The following is a 22,102-nucleotide window of genomic DNA, read 5'->3' as shown; positions in this document are numbered from 1 at the left end:
TTTTGCACTTTAAGTAAACTACTATATTAGGTATTATAGGTATTAATTTTAATGCTTGAAATATACCATTAATTACACTTTAAGTCGATTTGAAGTAAATTCCTACACTACTATGGACTAAATTCACATACTCAGAATTAGAAACATCTGTGTTCTTTATGAATCAATATTTTCAAACTATATAAGTTTATAAGACAGTAAAATTATGTGCAAGAAGTATTTAATAGGCTACAATCAAAGGAGTGAATACAACTGCAAGCCAAATAGGATACTTGATTATACTTTTAAGTATATCTAGATAAATAAATAAAAAGATTTTGTATATGTATAGGCCAAATATACTTAGACTTTCTGTCAGTATATGTCATGTATACTTAACCCCTGTGCATCAATTTTAAGTTACACATAGGTCCATAGTGGACAAATATGACCATGTCAACAAAAATAAAATAAAAAATAACAATAATATTGGAAACACAGACCTTAGGTTGGACACATGGCAGATTATGGTTTAAGTTTTAAAGTTTAATAAGTGAAACCAAAAGTTTATGAAAATGATTTATGAATAAAAAATTAAAAAAGTAGAATTAAAATTTTGAAGCCTTGCCAACAGAATGAAAGCCTATTTAAATGGTCCAGGAATTAAAAACTGTAGTTTTAATGGGTTTCAATGGGGACAATTTTTGTCCAAACGGTGCTAAGAGGAACTAATTTGTGTACCTAGTGCAAAACTAATTTAAAAAAATGGGCATGGGGGGTAAAATACTAAAATTCCACCTGTGTCAAGATGTATTTAGGTATAGCAGTAAAGGGTTAGTTCACCCAAAAATGAAATTTATGTCATAAATGACTCACCCTATAATGTTGTTCCACACCCATTAGACTTTTCTGTCCATGTCCAGAAAGCTAATAAAAACATAATCAAAGTAGTCCATATGTGACATCAGTGGGTTAGTTAGAATTTCTTGAAGCATCGATAATACATTTTGGTCCAAAAATAACAAAAACTACAACTTTATTTAGCATTGTCTTCTCTTCCGCGTTTGTTTTCAAACCTTAAAGATTCAAACGGCCATGAATCAGCAGATTGATTCATGATTTGGATCGAGTGTCAAACTGCTGAAATCACGTGACATTGGCGATCCGAATCATGAATCAATACGCTGTCACATATGGACTACTTTGATGATGTTTTTATTCCCTTTCTGGACATGGACAGTATAGTGTGCATACACTTGCATATGCTCTCGGACTATATATAAAATATCTTAAACTGTGTTCTGAAGATGAACGGAGGTCTTACGGGTGCGGGACAACATTAGGGTGAGGCATTAATTATATAACTTTCATTTTTGGGTGAACTAACCCTTTAACACAGGCAACATCATCCGAAAAAAACAAGACAAAAATGTGGATGTACAGGATGTACAAAGGTTTACTGTGATTTTAAGTTAATTCTAAAAAAAGCACATAAAAAGGTATATCACACTTGAATACATATATTTTTGTAAGGGCAGTCAAACAGCTTTATTTACACAGAGTGCATAAGTACTAATTTTGTCAGATTATTTTGTCATTACTGCAAGTATAATTGTTAAATGTACTTCATTGACTGCCAAAATGTATTAATTCAAACGAAACATTATAGTATTCACAGCTCACATGTAGCTTTGTTTAGTCATATTTTCATTGTCTGTCTTTCTCAGGACATGTGGTTTCACTCACCAGAAGACGGGGGTTAGAATGAAGGTTGGAAACTCCATTGTGGACTGTGAGCATTTGACCGAAATGCGGTTTCCAGAATTCATTGCATTCACCACCTTACAGGAGGCCAATGATCTAAAGGTGAACATTAAGGTGAGTTAAGTGATACCGTGAGTTTTAAATCAGCATACAATCTGCATTATTTGGCATGTTTTCCTACATTTACTGTCCCTTGGTCTCATTATTGTGAGCAATCGGTGTTTCATCAAAATGCACATCAGCATGTGAATTTCACAATCTCCACACCATCTCTCTCTTTCTCAGAAAAAAGCAGATGCATTGAATTTGAGTATGAGTGAGGTGAACGTGATGGGTTATCAAGGAGATCAGCAATATCAGTGTGTTTTGGAGATGATTGAGTCCAAGGCCATCATCTGTAAGATTAAAGGAGAATCAGGAGCCGTCACAGCATTGGACTCCCTCAAAGTAAGTCTGTTTTTGATATTTTCTTGCATATGGTAACCGTAATCTGAGGGGGAGAGAATCTTAGTTTGACTATTCACGTGTTTGTTAAATTTAATAACACTTGATGTCAAGTTAACTTTATGAGATCTTTTATGAGTAGATAATTTCTGTCATTGTCATTTCAGATCAACATTGGGAATTACAATAAGAACATGACGACAGAACGTCCGGAATATTTAGTCGTTTTTTCTACAGTATTTTCTGTAATATTCTTATTTTTTATTCTTATCTTTTGCATTTTATTATCGATTTTTCGGGTGTAACACAATATCCAATCTGTTTTTCCTATTCAGTGGCTACTGAAATTCAGATACCCACAAACATACAGCCTTTATAAGTAAAATTATACTGTAAAAGTCCTGTTTTATAGTGATCACCACAGTAATATTATCATTATCTCTTATCTCACCCTTCTGATCTTGTCAGATCCATACTGTGGAGCTGTTCTCCCGACAGCAGGGGGCACTTTATACTCACTTATTTTATGTTATTCAAAGTTCCTACAGAGGGCATGTCTGCTCACAATTATTTTGTAGAAGGCTTTAAGTGTATCTTTTTCGTTGTGTACTTACACAATTCCATTGTTCTCTTATTAATTTTTTATTGTAAGATGTAATCTGTATTCTGCAAAACAGTATGATTACAAATAAACATTGTACATTGCTTTTCTATCAAGCCTTTTCAGATTATTACTACAGTTATATAACTTATCTCAGCTATTAATTGCAATATAAATATACTTCATTTCTAAATATTAAGTAATACATAAAGAAATGTGTGCTAAAATACTGTGTCCATCTTCAAAAATCTCACAAAATGGAAAGATTCCTACTAAGAGGTGATAAAAGAACACAAATTGAGGGATGGAACCAAGAAAAACATAACTCAATGTTTGTTCTAAATCTTGTGATGCCATATTTGATGTTAGACACAGTCGATTATTCTAATAGAGTCACTTCAAATGACTTTTGTAAAGAAGAACTGCTTCAAAGAACTCAATTTAGCATAATTATACTGGCAGAAAAGCATCTGCATTGATGATAGAGCCCACAAATACACAGAGATCAACACAATTACAGCTCACACTTTGAGACACAATCCATCAGACAGTGATAAATATAAAGGTATGGAGAGACTGCCATCACTATAGCAACAAGACGAGCCGCATTCCTTTATCATTTGTTTTTAACTTGTGGGAGGATCAGTAGTATTATCATTATTAACAACCGTATTTGGGTTATTTTTTATACAGATCATTTAGAGTTAGATGGAGAGTCTGAGGGGGTACGTTTTTATTAATTCACCCCCTATACTACACAAATATAGTGGCCAAAAGTCATGTCCAGAGGGGATTTTTTTTTTTAATGACCCAACAAATTTGATTAAACCATCAAAATATGGGTCAAATACTTTATATTTATTTTAAACATAGGAAAGAACAAAACAGTAAGGTATTTATCTGACAAACCTATATGGCAAAAAAGCTACAGGTTTTACTTTACTTAGCTCATAAGAAAAAGCAATCAGTTATTATTAATATTCAATTGGTTTGATTCTCCCTTGTTCATATTTTCTTTGTATGTAAGCCTAATAACAAGTAAAACAATAGATTCCAATCACAAATGTGCAATATGCTTACAAAATCTTTAGCAAATTATAGTGTTTGAATAAAGAGTGAAGATGCCAGTTTTTCTAGGTTTGACATCACTTGGCCACTACTATGATTACATGAATTTGTAAACTGATTCATGTTTCACATCAGCAAGAGAAACGCATCAGCAAGCCCTTCAAGGAACTGGAGCATCATTCGCAGAACAGCACAGTGCTCACGCTCTCTCACACACACACACACACATGAATGCTCAACTGGATCACAGCAGAGAAAGACGTAGACCTGAACTCTGAGATATTAACCCTACTGAGGTTTTTGGGAAAAGGGCATCTGCTTCCAATAAGCCCTGGTTAATACTTGTTATCTGCACATTCAGGGGTATGGAGATTTCTCAGAATCCTCGTCTGAACTGCCCCTCACAGATCCGACTCGGAGACGGAGCGCCACAGGCTGTCACCATGTCCCTGAGGAGATCTAATGAGATTTATGTGCAGGAATGACTAGAAAAATGGAAATATTTACTCAACTGAAAATAATTATGGAATAAGCGTAAATATGATTTATAACCAGACCAAATAGTACGGCAGAGGACAGGGTGTTCTGTTTTTGTTGGGAGGACTGTGCGTGCTTTAATGAGCTTGTTGAAGAAAGGGTAATACATTTTCTCATTTCCTTTAATTTTTATACTGAGCAAATTGTATTTTTATCTCCTGTTCTTAAACCTGTCACATAAACCTATGCATATTTATTAAGCTAATTTCCTCATGGGAAACCATACAAAGTTTTTCTTTGTAGGGATATTTGGTCCCAATAATATCGGCAAACCTAAGCCGGACACACACACACACACAGTTTGTGTGTGAGTGTGTGTGTGTGTGTGAGAGAGAGAGAGAGAGAGAGAGAGAGAGAGAGAGAGAGAGAGAGAGAGAGAGAGGGTCAGAGAGAGAGAGAGAGAGAGAGAGAGAGAGAGAGAGAGGGTCAGAGAGAGGGTCAGAGAGAGGGTCAGAGAGGGTCAGAGAGAGAGAGAAGGGTCATAAAACGTAACAGCCTAAGCAGTTCACACAGGTGGCCTATTCACCCTCTGGCTCACACGACAGATGACACCTCTGTGCAAAGGTATTCTGTTCAACTCTTTATAGAGCCATTAAACAATCTGTGAGCAAACATTCTTGGAATAACCATTAGATTATGAAAAACTATTTGTGAGGTTGTTTCCACAAATTAGATTGGATCGTATTGCAGTGAATCAGTTCCAGTTTAGTGTTTATAGCTGATTCCCTCGGCCTGACTAAATAAAATCGCCAAACGCATGTGAGGGCAATGATCAGAGAGAGACTAAACTGCTAGGCAAACTAACCGGCTTTCCCAACACTAATTTAGTCTCAGTAAATCTCATGTGACAGGGTGAGCTGAAGCGAAAAGCTGAAAGAAAGCAAGAAAGACAGACAGACAAGAAGAAACGTGAAATTATTACATGTGTATGAAGTAAATACAAAAATAAAACTAAATTTATGCTGCAGAAAAACATTTTTCACATTTATTATCAATATAAAATATATTAGTCTGTTTTCATAAAATACACAACTGAATAAGGTGGAAAAGTAGTTTACTTGTGTCAACGTTTGAACTCCAAGTCTTCGACTAATTACATGACCATTCAAACGTGTAAATTATGTTATACCAATACAGCACCAAACCTTGTGCAGTTCATTTAATTTATTGTATGTCATTTATTGTGATTTGGGGCATGATGACCTGGTGTTTTTCTGATAAATCTCTCAAAGAATGTCTCCAGACATTCTCATTCAAGCGTTAACCGTATTAAAACATTTTCTGCAATGCATAATAGGACAATGTTATTATCAGGACGATACTGATAATAATCCAATGATAGCCGTATTAGTACTGTCCTTGAGTTAGTGGGCATTTTGACAGAGAGAAGGAGAAGGAGGAGAGAGAGAGAGAGAGAGAGAGAGAGAGAGAAAGAGAGAGAGAGAGAGAGAGAGAGAGAGAGAGAGAGAGAGAGAGAGAGAGAGAGAGAGAGAGAGAGAGAGAGGGGGTATATGCATCAGAAGGGGAGGAGCTGCTGATGGGTGATCCTACTTGTCTGGCGTTCTGCCACTTTGTTCTAATCACCACTTCCTAGAAATCCGTTTCCTGGTGTGTGGAATTCTGGGAACTCTGCTGTACTGTAGGTAATCCCAGAGAAATTCCTCTCATCTCTCATCTCCTTAGACCATGAAAGAAGACACTCTCCTTCCATCATTCAGTGTGCATAAGGTTACGTGTGTGTGTGTGTGTGTGTGTGTCTATGCCCTTCTGGGAACACATCTTTTGCTGCTGGTAGCCAAAAAAGTAGGCGGGAAAAAAAACGTTTTTTACTCCTTATGTTCCATCAACATGACTCCAGTTGAGCACAGTGATGCTGATTCAGAGAGAGAGAAATGAGGAAAAAAAAGCCAAACCAATCTGTACAACAACCGACTGATGGGAAGATTTTAAGAAACAGCTCATGCAAAAATGAACATACGGTCATAATTTACTCACACGTATGTTGTTCCAAATCTGTTCGAATTTAGTTTTTTCCCATGCAGTACAAAAGCAGAAATTTTAAATAACGTGCCATGTTCCGTTAGTAAAAGGAGAGTTCAAGCTTCAAAAAGAATGCAAAAGTACCATAAATATGATTCATGAGTGAAGTCATATAGTTGCGGTTGAGAAACAGACTGAAGTTTCATAAGAAATCTTGACATTTGTGAACAAATTGTTCACACTGGTTCAGTGAATCAAATCAACCATAAGATTTGAACCAAAAAAATAATTTGTTCACAAACCAGACATTGCCTGTGCTTTCATGAAGCATTAATAAGCATTAATAAATGTGTGAATAAAGCATATGCCATTATTCCCATATTTTTAGTGAATAATGACCCAAAGCTAATATTTTGCTAGTTTTACAATAATTTTATGATGCTTGTGTCTTTTAAAAAAAAAAGATTTAGTACACATTCATTGTAATTGCATAGAAAAGAGCAACAAACTTATTCCTCAAAATATTTCTTTTGGTTTTCCACAAAGACAGAACATCATAACAGTTTGGAATGACACACTCTTAAAACTAAAGGTTCCCAAAGGGGGGTTTCGTATAGAGATGCCATAGAAAGAACCTTTCCAAAGGCATCTATGGCTCCAAAGAACCTTTCAATCAACAGTTCTTAAAATAACCCTTTCTTAGTGTGAAGAATATTTAAAAAATCTAAAGAACCATCTTCCACTACAAAGTACCTATTGTGCAGTGGAAAGGTTCAATAGATGTTAAAGGTTGTTCATGGAACCACAGATGCCAATAAAAAAAAACTTTATTTTTAAGATTTCACGATGTTGAGTAAATGATGTTAATTTTTGCTTCCCTTTAAGGAGTGTGTGAGAGAGCGCCGATGTGTTAGAGGTGTTATGCAAGAGGTGTCTGCTCACACTTCAACCTCCCCTCCATCTTCGCTCTTTTACACACTTGTTTTCTGCATATTTAGTTAAAAATAGCTGCTAAAGGTTAACTGCTGTGCATTATCATCAAGCCCAGCATGTTTGCAGAATCAGTGCTGTGTTGTTGCCTTCATTTTATATGCTGAGAACCATATGGATCTGCTCGCGTCAGAATAAATGTGTGGATCAGGCCAGGCTCACTCAAATCTGTCTCTGGACATATGGTGCTTTATTATCAGCTTGAGTGTGTCTGTGTTGCATGTCTGATCACATGGATGTGAGAACACAGTGCCCTGTAGTGCTTCACATCGTGTACTGTGATAAAACAAAATCTAAAAATTAACTGTCAACCACAGGACACACAGATGATACTAATACGGCTTTGATTGTCTCTCTGTTTGTCTGTCTGTCTATCTATCTAAATGTTTTTTATAATAGCAAACACTCTAAAAATACTGGGTTAAAAACAACCCAAGTTGGGTTGAAAATGGACAAACCCAGAAATTGGGTTGTTTAAATGGGTCCCATTCACTGGGTTCAAACAACCCAATTTCTGGATTTGTCCATTTTCAAACCAACTTGGGTTGTTTTTAACCCAGCATTTTTTAGAGTGTAACTTTCAGACATGGATTTGTTAAGCAATCATAGTTTGTCTGAAACTTGTTTCTTTGTTCAATTTTTTTATACTTTTGCTACCATTAGTACTATTATTATACAGCCCTGGAAATTAAGAGACCACTTAACATCGAAAAATCAATGTTAAGTGGTCTCTTAACTTTTTCCAGAGCTGTAGCTCTATTAGCTAGAGTTACATAATGTTTTCTTATAACTCTTACTCTCTTATTGCAGTGGTTCCCAAACCTGGTCTTTGAGTACCCTCAACAGTGCACATTTTGGAAGTCTCTCTAGTCTAGTTTCTAATCTGACACATTTCAGGTCCTGAAGTCTCTTCTAACAAGCTGATGAGCTGAATCTGTTTGAACCATTCTGTGCTTGATTAGGGAGACATACACAGGGGCATTGTCCAAAACCTGGAAAATGCTGCCTTCGGAGGACACATTTCAAGGTAGTAAGGCATCAATCCACGTCCGAACCTAATGTTAATTTCACTTCCTGTCTCCTGAGATACCTTCATCTGATCAATTTTTGAAGGCATCATACATGTATCCTTCACTGCCTTTGATATCCCACAATCCTGTGCTTTCCATTCAGTGACAGTTGAGCTGGGGGGAAAAGATGGCGGACGAAAGTTGCCTTTGAGGGTCATTTTGTGTGTAATTGTATGTTTTTTTACCAATATTTGCAACCCATTCTCACTCCCAAGGCGTCAAAAACCGAAGCATGGTCAAGTGCCTTCCGCGTCACAATAAAGACGCTAAAGGTGCCCCAAGGCGTCATGTTTCGACGCGCTGGGTGTTCCATTCATTTCAGTGAGAAACCTTTGGCGTCATACACAGACGCGCTGGGTATTAGTAATGTTATCGTCATGGTGAAATTGTATTAGTTTATAATTTTGCCATTATGACATGTTGGAGTGTGTTTTTCAATTTAATCAGCAAGCATAATTTTATTTACATTTATTTTATTTACGCTATTTAGACATGCTTAACATGTAACCCAACCCCATCCCATCCCTAAACCTACCCATTTGTCTGAACATGATATAAAACACAGGATATAGCCTGACATATACGACTGCATACACAAGTTATTCAAAAAAGTTAAATAATCCAAGTTTTCCGAGGCCAAACGATTGATTTGTATGAAGAAAATCCCCAAAAGCGATCAGCATCTCCATCCGCAGAAGATCATCAACAAACACAATCAAATTTCAAATATTGGCGCCGGTTACGTGAGATTTCATAGTGAAATTGCATTGGCTCTCGAATGTCTTGTGACCAATTGCGTCATTACGTCAGCATTGATTGTAAAATGTCATTGGCTCTCGTGTGTCTTGTGACCGATTGCGTCATGCTCAGGAGTCTTTTGAATTATTTGAATGAGAAATGAATGAGTTCGTTCACGGGGCAGCGGGATCATCATTTCAGCGATTAAAACATCAAGATCGACTCTGTTCTTCACATGAAGATATCGTATGACTTCAGAAGACTTGGAATGCAACATGAGTTAATACTTTTATTCTGCTTTGGTCAGTTTTTGCAATAAATACTTGTGACTGTACATTTATTTGCCTGTTATGTGTTTTATATTGTTTAGATATGGGTAGGTTTAGGGTAGGAGTGGAGTTAGTTGCTCCAAAATATAAAAGTAGCCTTTAAATATTAATAAAATCATGTCTGCTTTTATAGACGCAAATTATTAAATGCGTCTGTTTATGACGCCAAAGGTTTATCATTGTAATGAATGGAGCACCCAGCGCGTCGCAAAATGACGCCCAGGGGCACCTTTAGCGTCTTAATTGTGACGCGGAAGGCACTTGACTATGCTTCGGATTTTGACGCCTTGGGAGTGAGAACGGGTTGATATTTTTCACTCCTGATGCCATTTCTAGCGAGAAATTACTAATGTAATAATTAAATATGTTTAGTTTTCCCTGATGCTCTCTCTATTTTGCTGTAGATCATTGAACTGTTAGCCTACTCTACCTTAGAAGTCTGTCCAAAATTAGTTTTGTGAGGTGCCTTCGTGGCCAAAATGCTGCCTTATAAGCTATTGCCTGATAAGGCAGCAAGGCAACGAGTCAGCTGCCTAGGTTTTCGGACGCAGCTAGGATGTGTCCCAATTAAAAGGCTGCATCCTTCGAAGGCCAAGCCTTTGAAGGCTCGAAGGTCAGACAGGGTGTTGTTAAATGGGATGGTCTAGCCTATGGAGGACTGTTCTTGTCTCCCAGCAACTGTGACAGCTGCCGTTGAGTGACAGTAACGTTTGTACTAGACTTTTGTTAAAGTTATATAAACCGTCTGAAAATAAAACAGGGTTCACAAACTACCTAAATATGTTCCCCATGGTCCATTTCTGTATCATAAAGAGTATATCACGTCATTTTATGTGTATTTGTCAACATTTGAATTGCTTTAAAGCGTTTTTTTCTCATTTGTATCAACTTGCCCAATACTTGCGTTTAAAATTGTAATTCCTCAATTTCTCTAAATAATCCAGTTGTCACTGGCGCACATTGAATTCTGAGGTAGGCAAGGGCACAAAGGATTGTTGTATCCTTTACTTAACAGGAAATGAAGGACACATTTGGAGGCCACATTTGAAGGAGCCTTGGAACTGGGGCAGCCTTCTCCGTGCCACAGTGATGCAATCGGCCTTCGAATGTGCCCTTCCAAAGATGTATAGGGACGTAGCACAAATTTGCAGAGCTGGGGGTACTCCAGAACTAGGGTTGACCAAAAAAGGTCAGACTTTCCTATATTATGTTAGGCTACATTAATATGTGATCCTCAATGGTCAACTTTTCCTAACTGAATGTTGTAGCATTCAAATACCTGGATCAGCAAAATTGGAACTGCTGTAAAACATGATTTACTAGGCTAGATTACAGTACCCAACAACCATAATTGTAGGCCCCTCTAGACAGACAAAGAAACAGGCAGGATAGGGAGAGACACCTCTCAGCTATGTCATTTGGGGGCAAGTTATGGGCCAAACACACACATTCACACAAAATGTTGAGGTTTTGGGATACAGTCTCACGGGAAAACACACCGTTCCCTAAACACAAACACCCAGAGCTCACAGTGGCCACATTGACCCCTAGCGTAAATGCTAAGTGTCTCTCTCACACATACACAAACACACACGCAAAGGATATGAACAGCGAGACCCCACCCGCTTATTACTGTGCAAGCAAAAACAACCACAGCTTAAGAATAACAGGACGTGAATTGAGGGGAGGAATCAGAAACTGTGAACACAACTGTAAGGAAACAAGGGAGGTTCAGCAGTCTGGAGCAACACGGGAAAAATATTTTGAATTACGGGAAATATATATTTAATTAAAATGTTTAAATAAAACAGGATAAGGGTAAAATATTTTACAAGAACAAGTCAAGAACAGTCAAGAACAAAATGTCTTCTTGGATTTTGGTTATACCACACTGAATATGCCAAAAATGTATAAATGATTTTTATAAAATAATGATGTCTTCAGTCTATTTCTCTATTCATCATTTTATTCACAGTATTCTTTTAAATAAATGCATAGATAATTATGTATAGATAATTATATGTAAACTATACATATAATATATGTGAAGTAATGCTTACAGTATGATGAAATTAATAAAATGCTTCATTGTCTAAGTAGCACGTCTGCATTTCTGAGAAACATCGCTGTCGTGTTTTAGTCTCAAAACAATGCCTACACCGTTCACGGCTTATGTATAAATCTCAAGAGGATTATATTCCTTGTTTAACATGTCACACATGGGCATAACAGCTGACAATACATTCAAATCCCAGTGACTGTTTCTCACTTTATTTAGTATGCAGTGCATCTAGAGAAGTTCTGGTTTGTATTGTATTGGCCTGCTTTGTGATGGCTGTTTTTGAAAGCATGTTTTGGCTCTGATGAAGATTATCTATTTTTGTAAGTCAAGTCAAATCACAAAATAGATTAAAACTAACCCCAAAATGACCCTAGAAGAGAAACACAACATTTTCCCATTTTCTAAATACACACGTCCACTGTCTCCCTACATCTTCCAATCAGATTGCCTCCACAGTCTCACACAGACACACAATCCCCCTCTACCAGAGCTTTATATGTCATTGAAACTGACATCTGTGTGCAAACACTGTGTGGCCTGAAACACTACACTGCCGATCGCAGGGTGAGCTCATTTCTACGGTAATGCGCAGAGTCAGATGACTGGGGTACGCCAGGCTAAATCTAAAGCTCAGACACAACTCTTTGTTCTTGCATTCATTCACCGCAGCTGTTAGCCTGGCTTTAAGGCTATAGGATGTAATAGAGCAGCAAAAAGTTGGACAAGCTGAGTATGATCTCGCTGGTAGACAGAAAAGAAAATAGCACTGACGTACTTTCTGTTGTTCTGTCCTTAAAAAAAATACAGTGATGGTATCAGATATTAATACAATAGCGTTTTATACAGTACAATAATAGGACATTTACTTAGGCTATAGATTTACTTCTATATTACTACAAAAAAATACCTACTTCCTTACATGGCCAGGAAATGTACTTCTTAAACTTACCTCGAATAAGCATCACAATAAACTGAAGATTGCAGTATGTGTGGTAATTTTTTATAGCATTTTATTGAACAACACTCTTAAAGGGTCAGTTCACCCAAAAATATAAATTCTCTCTTTAATTACTCATCCTCATGTCGTTCCAAACCTTTAAGACTATTGTTCATCTTCAGAACTCAAATTAAGATCTTGATGAAATCCAAGTGCTCGCTGACCTCTCCACAGCACATTAATGAATACTTTCAAGACCCAGAAAGGCAGGGTGGTAAGTAATGAAGAAAACATACTTTGTTACTTTACTTAAATATTTTTTTCGGGGATCTGTACTTTACTTGAGTATGGATTTTTTTGCATCTACTTTTACTCTTACTCCACTACAATAGTAAAGAAAGTTTACTTTTTACTAAGTATTTATTACACTTACTTTCCAAACCAATGAAACATGTGGTTTCTTTTGAAAAAAAGCTCTTTTACTGAAGTCAAGGGAGATGCTTATTGGCTGAAATGTCTTCTTTGCCTGCCTCGGGTGAATACAATTTCAGCATTCAAAACTTCACCCTCAAATCTGAGAAAACTAATATTGGGAGTTGACGTCAATGTTTTAACTATTGTTAGCCAAGGGATTTCATATTGAAACGTGCCTTGTAAACAGCTATAGCTAACGTTAGTCAAGTTAGCTAACGCATATTGATAGCTAACGGCGTTAAGACTTGGGGTTGTGTTTGGATGCCCTGTTGTTGTTTTTTTAGATAAACATCAAATTTTCCTTTTTTGGTGAACTACCCCTTTAATGTATGACTCATGAAGAACTAAACCATTTATTTCACGAGTTTGTGTGCCCATATAATCTTAGTGAAAGTGGTAAACAGATTTGGTTTGCTGTCTGCTATAGAGGGGCTCGAAGAGGATATTCTACCCGAGCTCCGATTGCCCCCCTATAACAGGCAAATTAAATAAATAAAATAATGAATGAATGAGTCATTTATATACCGCATTCATATGTACTACTGTACACCCAAAGCGCTTTACACTCGTGTCAGGGATCTCTCCTCAACCACCACCAGTGTGGTGTACAAAATTGTACAAAGGAGGAGCAGGGGAGGAGGAGGGATGCTTCAGGAACTAAAAAGGGGAAGAAAGCTGCTGGTTTTAATTAAAGATTAGATGGGTGTACTCCTCCCGAAATTACGTTTATTAACTTCACTTATGGTTTACTGCATCAGCAACTAATGAAGATTCAACATGATTAATAGATTAAGTAATATATGAAATGCTATTAATTAAATATGACATCATTAATTCCCTAATAACATATTATATTAACTAATAATGCACATTAATGTATTAATTACCACAATGGGTCAAAGCCATGCCTTTCGACACCCAGTTGTCTTTTTCAATTAATCATATATAACAATTTGCAATGGTATTATTATTATGTTATGACTTTACTTGTTGAGGTACATGACTATTAACTAATTGTTAAGTAATATATCATTGTGGTTATGGCTTTTTAATGAATTTTGAATTAGATAATAGCATTTTGCAAATCTTCTGTTTGATGCAGCTAATGTTATGGAACATGTCTATTTCAAGTTTAACCCCTATTCTGCATTAAGGTGCTTCATTGTCTCTTATGATTGCAAATCTAACATATTCTTAATTGCAGTTTCTAAACTTATCAATTCAATTGAAGCATTGCATATCATTCCCAAAATAATTTGTCTGCTTAATTATTGATATTTACAGTTAATTTTAATATTTACTTTCGGTACTTGAGTACGTTTTAAATTGGATACTTTTGTACTTTTACTCAAGTGATGTTTGAATGGAGGACTTTCTACTTTTACTTTGAGTAGCAACATTTTCACACATTATTTCATGACTAAAAAGTTCCAATGTCCCAGCAAAGATAGCAAATTTCACATACATTCAGAAGAGTCCTGCTCCAGATGATCAACTTCTTCTATTGAGATGAATAGGAATTCTAACAGGTACCTTTCTCCAGATAAACCTAGAAAAAAAATCAGAAAGGTGATTGGGAGCAATATTCTCTTAAAACAAGTCAGACAGCGGCATTTCTGAAAAGTCAACACAACATTTTGCTTTTATGTTATGGGAACACAGTGTTAATCCATTCAAAGAGATCCGCAAGACTACTTCAGAAGGTCACCTGAAGGTGCTATTGACCGTGATCCCGACAACAGACGAGAGACTGTGACCTTTATCACTAATCTGTATTCCTTCATGAATAGAACCATTAAGCCATACAAACACAGGATCAGGAAACGATAAGAGAGGTATCCGGATTTGAAGGTGTGGAGTTGTGATGGTTTAGTCTGATAAAGTCTCCCCTGTGCATTTACTGTATACAGTTCACTAGAAATGGATGATGCACAGGTTTAACTGTTCTTCCTGACCCCTTAATTTTACTATTGTACATGTATGTACCTATAATTGACTGCTATAATCTCTGACCTCGAGCACCTTCACTAGGAAGTGCTCAGACTGCTTCCTTTACACCCTTCAGCACTTCCACAAATTCAATTTCAAACATTCAAGTTGAAATTGATGTATTTATGTTAATTGAAACAGGATGTTTGGGTCAGGCATATGAATGCTTCTTTTTAGGTAACCAATAGCCTTTAGTTGTGCCTTTAGTCACAGCTGAGTATTTGATTGGACGAAAGTTGATATACACAATTGTTATATCACAACTGCGACTTTTAAAGCTACACTGTGTGATATTTTCCCCCATCAAGCAGTATAAAGGTATATGACCATCTAGTGAATATTAGTTTCTGTTCCTCTCAATTCCGATTTTGTGTTAAATCGTACGATAGTCGATTTAGTCCAAAATTAACATGGCTTCCAGTTCGACCTCGTCCATGAGTGCCATCGAGTGTAAAAACGTGAAAGGCGAAGCTTGAATTTATGGGTATGTCCCTCTTTGGCTAATGTACTTTCAAGATGGAGGGGCAACATGGCGACCGGCATTCAACCCCTTACCCATGTGTGTTTTCAATGGCATATTATAAACTTACGAGAATACTTTATTACTTAAAAGAAGTAAATATACATTAATGAGCACATATATTTTTGAAAGAACTAAGTGTTTTTAGCTAAGAATAAACTAAAAAAGTTACACAGTGTAGCTTTAAATGCAACTTTTGAAAATGCAGCTTTGTTTCTACTAGAAATATCTCACAAAGTCTGATGGAGTTTTGGTTCCTTTCCACTGTCGCCTTTGGCTTGCTCAGTTGGGGATACTAAAATTATGAAAATTATGATAAGAATTATGAAGTTATTCAACTAAATATACAAATAAAATTAATTAATTAGGTCTTATTTAGTTCTATAAACTATACTACTGATCTGGCAACGTTGTCGCTATATGATAAATTAAAATAAGCTGACAACATCACTGTCTTCTCCAGAACGACTGTCCAGCCAAATCAAATTTTGTTGCAATATTGTCCTGTTTAACACTGTGAAGCTGCTTTGAAACAATCATTGTAAGTTATTGTAAAAGCGCTATATAAATAAAGTTGATTGATTGATTGAAATTCTACTTTGTTTCTAACTTGTGACAATACAGTCTTGTTCAAAATAATAGCAGTACAATGTGACTAACCAGAATAATCAAGATTTTTAGTATATTTTTTATTGCTACGTGGCAAACAAGTTACCAGTAGGTTCAGTAGATTCTCAGAAAACAAATGAGAGCCAGCATTCATGATATGCACGCTCTTAAGGCTGTGCAATTGGGCAATTAGTTGAATTAGTTGAAAGGGGTGTGTTCAAAAAAATAGCAGTGTGGCATTCAATCACTGAGGTCATCAATTTTGTGAAGAAACAGGTGTGAATCAGGTGGCCCCTATTTAAGGATGAAGCCAACACTTGTTGAACATGCATTTGAAAGCTGAGGAAAATGGGTCGTTCAAGACATTGTTCAGAAGAACAGTGTACTTTGATTAAAAAGTTGATTAGAGAGGGGAAAACCTATAAAGAGGTGCAAAAAATGATAGGCTGTTCAGCTAAAATGATCTCCAATGCCTTAAAATGGAGAGCAAAACCAGAGAGACGTGGAAGAAAACGGAAGAAAACCATCAAAATGGATAGAAGAATAACCAGAATGGCAAAGGCTCAGCCAATGATCACCTCCAGGATGATCAAAGACAGTCTGGAGTTACCTGTAAGTACTGTGACAGTTAGAAGACGTCTGTGTGAAGCTAATCTATTTTCAAGAATCCCCCGCAAAGTCCCTCTGTTAAAAAAAAGGCATGTGCAGAAGAGGTTACAATTTGCCAAAGAACACATCAACTGGCCTAAAGAGAAATGGAGGAACATTTTGTGGACTGATGAGAGTAAAATTGTTCTTTTTGGGTCCAAGGGCCACAGGCAGTTTGTGAGACTACCCCAAAACTCTGAATTCAAGGCACAGTACACAGTGAAGACAGTGAAGCATGGAGGTGCAAGCATCATGATATGGGCATGTTTCTCCTACTATGGTGTTGGGCCTATTTATCGCATACCAGGGATCATGGATCAGTTTGCATATGTTAAAATACTTGAAGAGGTCATGTTGCCCTATGCTGAAGAGGACATGCCCTTGAAACGGTTGTTTCAACAAGACAATGACCCAAAACACACTAGTAAACGGGCAAAGTCTTGGTTCCAAACCAACAAAATTAATGTTATGGAGTGGCCAGCCCAATCTCCAGACCTTAATCCAATTGAGAACTTGTGGGGTGATATCAAAAATGCTGTTTCTGAAGCAAAACCAAGAAATGTGAATGAATTGTGGAATGTTGTTAAAGAATCATGGAGTGGAATAACAGCTGAGAGGTGCCACAAGTTGGTTGACTCCATGCCACACAGATGTCAAGCAGTTTTAAAAAAACTGTGGTCATACAACTAAATATTAGTTTAGTGATTCACAGGATTGCTAAATCCCAGAAGAAAAAAAATGTTTGTACAAAATAGTTTTGAGTTTGTACAGTCAAAGGTAGACACTGCTATTTTTTTGAACACACCCCATTCAACTAATTGCCCAATTGCACAGCCTTAAGAGCGTGCATATCATGAATGCTGGGTCTTGTTTGTTTTCTGACAATCTACTGAACCTACTGGTAACTTGTTTGCCACGTAGCAATAAAAAATATACTAAAAACCTTGATTATTCTGGTTAGTCACATTGTACTGCTATTATTTTGAACAAGACTGTACATCGCAATAAAGAGTTTGTTTCTCATAGTTGTATCTCTCACAATTGTTGCTTTATATCTCACAAATACAACTTTGTTTATCATAATTGCAAGTATATCACAAATTGACTTTATATCTCATAATCTTGACAGGCTATATATCACAATTACAAATGTTTTTCATAACTGGATTTCATGATGGCACTTTCACCATTTGGAGCAATAATCTTGAGCTACTATCTACTAAGCTAACATTATTCACATCTGAGTGATTAAGAAAAACATATGCATTTAATGTCATAGCATAAGAAAAACACCATTCATGTCAGCCTCCCTGTACCGATATGCATTTGCTGAAACCAAAAAAAGGAGCAGATATGCAGACCAACCTATCAAGAGCCCACAGGATATAGAATGCCACACCATCCAAACCCCGTCTCCATGGCAACATGAGCCGAAAAGCCCGCCACAGTATTTACAGCAGCCCTCAAGTATAGCCTATATTTCCTCCAGAGTTCAGGAGGCGGCTGACCACCCCTATAATTCAATGAAGTACGACACATCGTTTGTCGAAGAGCTGATTTAACGCTTTGCCTTCTGTCACTTTTAAATCTTGCGCAAACACGCTGTAAGCCAATGGGGGCATTTTTATCTGTAGGGGGAGATGCTTTTACGGGCGCTGATGCGTTTTTAGACAGCACACGTGAATTTTCTGAGCCACTGGCCCGCACACACATCATTTTATGGGTATGAATTCAACCGTCCTAACTGAAGGCTGCGATTAGAATACCCTGCACATTTCCGAGAAACACCGGAACAAAAAACAGTACACCAAGCTGAATTTCAAACGCTTCCCTGGAATTATGGAACTCAGAGGACCTAGGCCCCGTGCGCGTGCACGCATATCAGATGTGTTTGTGCATGTTCAGTGAAAATACCAGTCAGTTACACAGAATAAAAACACAAATGGGGACGTGTGTAGTGTGCCTTATGGGTGTTATTCATTAGAAGAAGATGGGCATTCCTCACAAACGATCAGTTATCAATAATGCACAAAAAGGTCTTATGAGATTTCATAAACATTACATTATTGGATCACCCCAGGGACAATGGGGCTGGTGATAGCCATTTATATTTAACTAGCCAAGTCAATTATACATCACTGTAAACTCTTTCACGCTCAGATTTCTAGGAAAGCATTCAAAGTCTCGTAACATGGCAGTAACACCTGGGAGACAAAGCCGAAAACAAACCGAACAGGGGGCGGATGAGCGCGTAACAAACACAACAGAGAAACCGAAGCGCACAAATGTTTACGAATGAAGGCACACACACAAACACTTTCTGATTAATAAGTGAGAGATTAGGAAATGACCTGTGTCATATTACAAACACCTGATCTGTATTGATTACGCTTTGAGTAAACAGCACTGAACAGAAAAAGCAAGTGACAGATGGAAAGAAAAAGCAGACCAGATGTTAGCCCTATGTTGAAAACAACATTTTAAAACATTATTATACATCAAATGCTATCCACTATAAACTATTTCCCCCCAATTCTTGTGTAGCCAATTATGATGCATGTTTTTATAAGCTTGTAGGCCTACTTGACTACATAGCCCTAATTATTTCGGAAATAATTGAAAATATATGTGGAACTAAATAAAAATGTGATTTAAAAAGAAATAGTAGTAATAGTAACAATAGTAGAAATAGTAACAAGTAGGCTATGCTAGTAACTTTAGGCTAGTACTATGTAATGAATTGGCTATGGCCTACCATTAAACGATTTTAATGCGCGACGTGTAGACAAAGCAAAGAACCAAAACCGACGCGAAGCATTGTATTCGGATCGTTTAAAGCACAGCACCATAGATTATCCCGTTTATAGACGGTTTCAACGGTAACAACATAAACAAACGCTACTGCGCATGCGCGCTTTTGTGGCCCAAACTTAACTTCCGGTAGACATCAATAACACCAGAGGATGCGTTATCTTTCTTATGCGTTAGCATCTTTAATTTTGATTGTGCACCATTATCTTAATGTATAGATTTTTTTTTGTTTCAGCATGTTTATTATAAATAATCTCCAATTTATGTCTTTAATATAGAGTGGGAAAACGCCCCACTTAAAGGGTAGGTCACCCAAAACTGAAAATCCTGTCATTCATTTCTCACCGTCACGTTGATCCCAGAGTTTCCGCTAGAAAAAAATGGTGCCGGTCAAAGTGACCGGCAGAGGTTTCGTTTTCCGGACATTTTGATGATAAAAAAAATGACCATGTTTATTAGCCGAACTTTCAAATAGACGAAAAAAAAAACATGAACGTCCGATTGGCGTCAATCAACCAATTTTTTTTTAAACTTATAGGCGTAATTTGCGGGTGGGACAGGTGGGACATGTCCCTACCACTTTTTTAAAACATCTTGCTTCACGGATTAACCTAACTAATACAAACAATGCAGTTCAATGCAGCAAACGCGGCTCCTGCAGTCTTCACACAGACGAGCGCTTTAATCTAACGCTTAACGCCGTTGCAGAGACTTTCTGTTTGTTCCGGTCAGATCGCGAAACAAAACGCACAAAAACTGTTCCTGCTCTTGATGTACAACCACTGATGGTATTCGGTTTTGATGAGAGAAAAAATAGACCACGAGGGCAGATTAGAAACGAGAACTTCTGACAAGTTTAACAGACTAGACCAGTGATTAAGCAAAGTGTGCAAATCTATTTGCCTTTATTCACGTGAAAAATCTTTAGATGCAATAATTAAACGCAATTAATAAATTTAATTATAAACTCACTATGTCTCATTTAGTTGGTAACATTTAAATTGGCCACAGTGTGAAATGACAAAATCATATAATAGAATATAACAGTATACTGATAACTACAAGCAGGTAAGCACTACAAGATGTTTTTGAAATCATTAGAGAAAACGACAAAATTACTTATTCACAAAATTACGTGTGTGAATAAGTGCTGTTTAAAATGTGCTTGCACCCGATCATTTTCAGTAGAAGGTAAAAAAATAAAAATAAAAAAAAATTCCCTTAAACTTTAACATCCTGCTCATGCCCATCGCCGTGATCATCTGTATAACGCTGGTTGTTTACCGTGAGTTCTGAACACTGCACCATGTGCTTATTTAAATCTTTTAGTTTCTACACATATTAGGCTACATATTCCTCATGTCTGAGGCAAGCCTGCCGAGTTTCAGTTTATTTGAGACGCGCTTCAGTTAATGAGCAATGAAAGCGATGGCTTCCGCGACCTAGTCTACTTATTTATTTCTTATTAATTAAATACATGCAATTAACCGAAGAACCCTTTATTAAAATTAAGAGACAATTTGTACAAAACGAAAGAAAGGCTTTTTACAAAACAAAACTTAATATTAAACTAAATATAACCACCAAAATCATTTCTGACCCACTCGCATCTTTGCACTTATAGCCTATCATAATCAGATGAAATCTAAAAATAATATTATAATATTTAAACATAAATATGAAGAAAAAAAAAACATTGTTTAATGGCTACAACAAGTATAGTAAGCTACAGATTTATGTCATGTCTGAGCTGGATTTGAACGAACATCATTTTACCGGTGGGTTCAGTAGCCTATATAAATGCATGCGCACTCGCCTTTCAATTATGCAATGCGTCGGCATAACATGTTTCTTTGTTTCATAATATAAGAATAATGTTGGGAAACTTGTGTCATGTGCTCTCTGCTTGATTTTTAATATTTATATCATGTTAACCAAGAATAGTACTTTAAAATGTATTTCTACTGAGTAGTGCGCCATACAAACAGACACAGACCGGAAGTTAACTTCGGGCCAGGCGCGTAACCGTAGCAACGCGCGTGCGTTCGATGAAACCGTCTATACCATGGTAATTTATCAGCATTGACAATTTAAAGCGGTTATTGGTGTTTTCAGCGCAATATTTGACCGCAATGACAGACTGTTAAGGATAGGTTATCTAGCATTCTGCCCGTTTTGAATCAGACACAAAGAAAAAGTAATACGTAGCTACATTTATTTGAATTAATTACTTATATCATTTATTTCAATTCATTAGAGAGAGAGAGAGAGAGAGAGAGAGAGAGAGAGAGAGAGAGAGAGAGAGAGGTTACCTTCGTCTGTTCACCTCTCCATCTTTGTCTGTTAACAACGGACCTGTGAGTTTCATTGCTTCAAAACCAGCAATGTTACTCCCTCGTTGCTGAGAAACATAATGTAGCGATTCAGTTGCGAAGCTTTTATTAAAAGTCACGAGGCAGGCTTGATACGTCAAGTAACAATATGTCTCTCTGCAGAAAGCATAGGTTTCGGAGTGACGTATGTGCACGTCAATAAAAAAGCGCAATTGTTGT

At 36.9% G+C, this 22,102-nt stretch overlaps 2 long non-coding RNA genes across 2 annotated transcripts; one reads left to right on the top strand and one right to left on the bottom strand.

Moving 5' to 3' along the window:
* Nucleotides 1-1,479: 1,479 nt before the first annotated feature.
* Nucleotides 1,480-22,039, bottom strand: LOC137049739 (uncharacterized). Its single transcript, XR_010899700.1, has 3 exons — nt 21,863-22,039; nt 14,439-14,522; nt 1,480-1,839 (listed from the first exon to the last, which is right to left on the bottom strand). It is a non-coding gene; the product is annotated as an uncharacterized lncRNA (long non-coding RNA).
* LOC137049738 (uncharacterized) lies at nt 1,724-2,837 on the top strand. The gene is made up of 3 exons (XR_010899699.1): nt 1,724-1,857; nt 2,029-2,190; nt 2,355-2,837. It is a non-coding gene; the product is annotated as an uncharacterized lncRNA (long non-coding RNA).
* Nucleotides 22,040-22,102: the final 63 nt, after the last annotated feature.

The sequence above is a fragment of the Pseudorasbora parva genome, chromosome 20, assembly GCF_024679245.1.
Source record: "Pseudorasbora parva isolate DD20220531a chromosome 20, ASM2467924v1, whole genome shotgun sequence".
Taxonomy (NCBI): Eukaryota; Metazoa; Chordata; class Actinopteri; order Cypriniformes; family Gobionidae; genus Pseudorasbora; species Pseudorasbora parva.
This window is presented reverse-complemented; position numbering and strand designations above follow the sequence as displayed.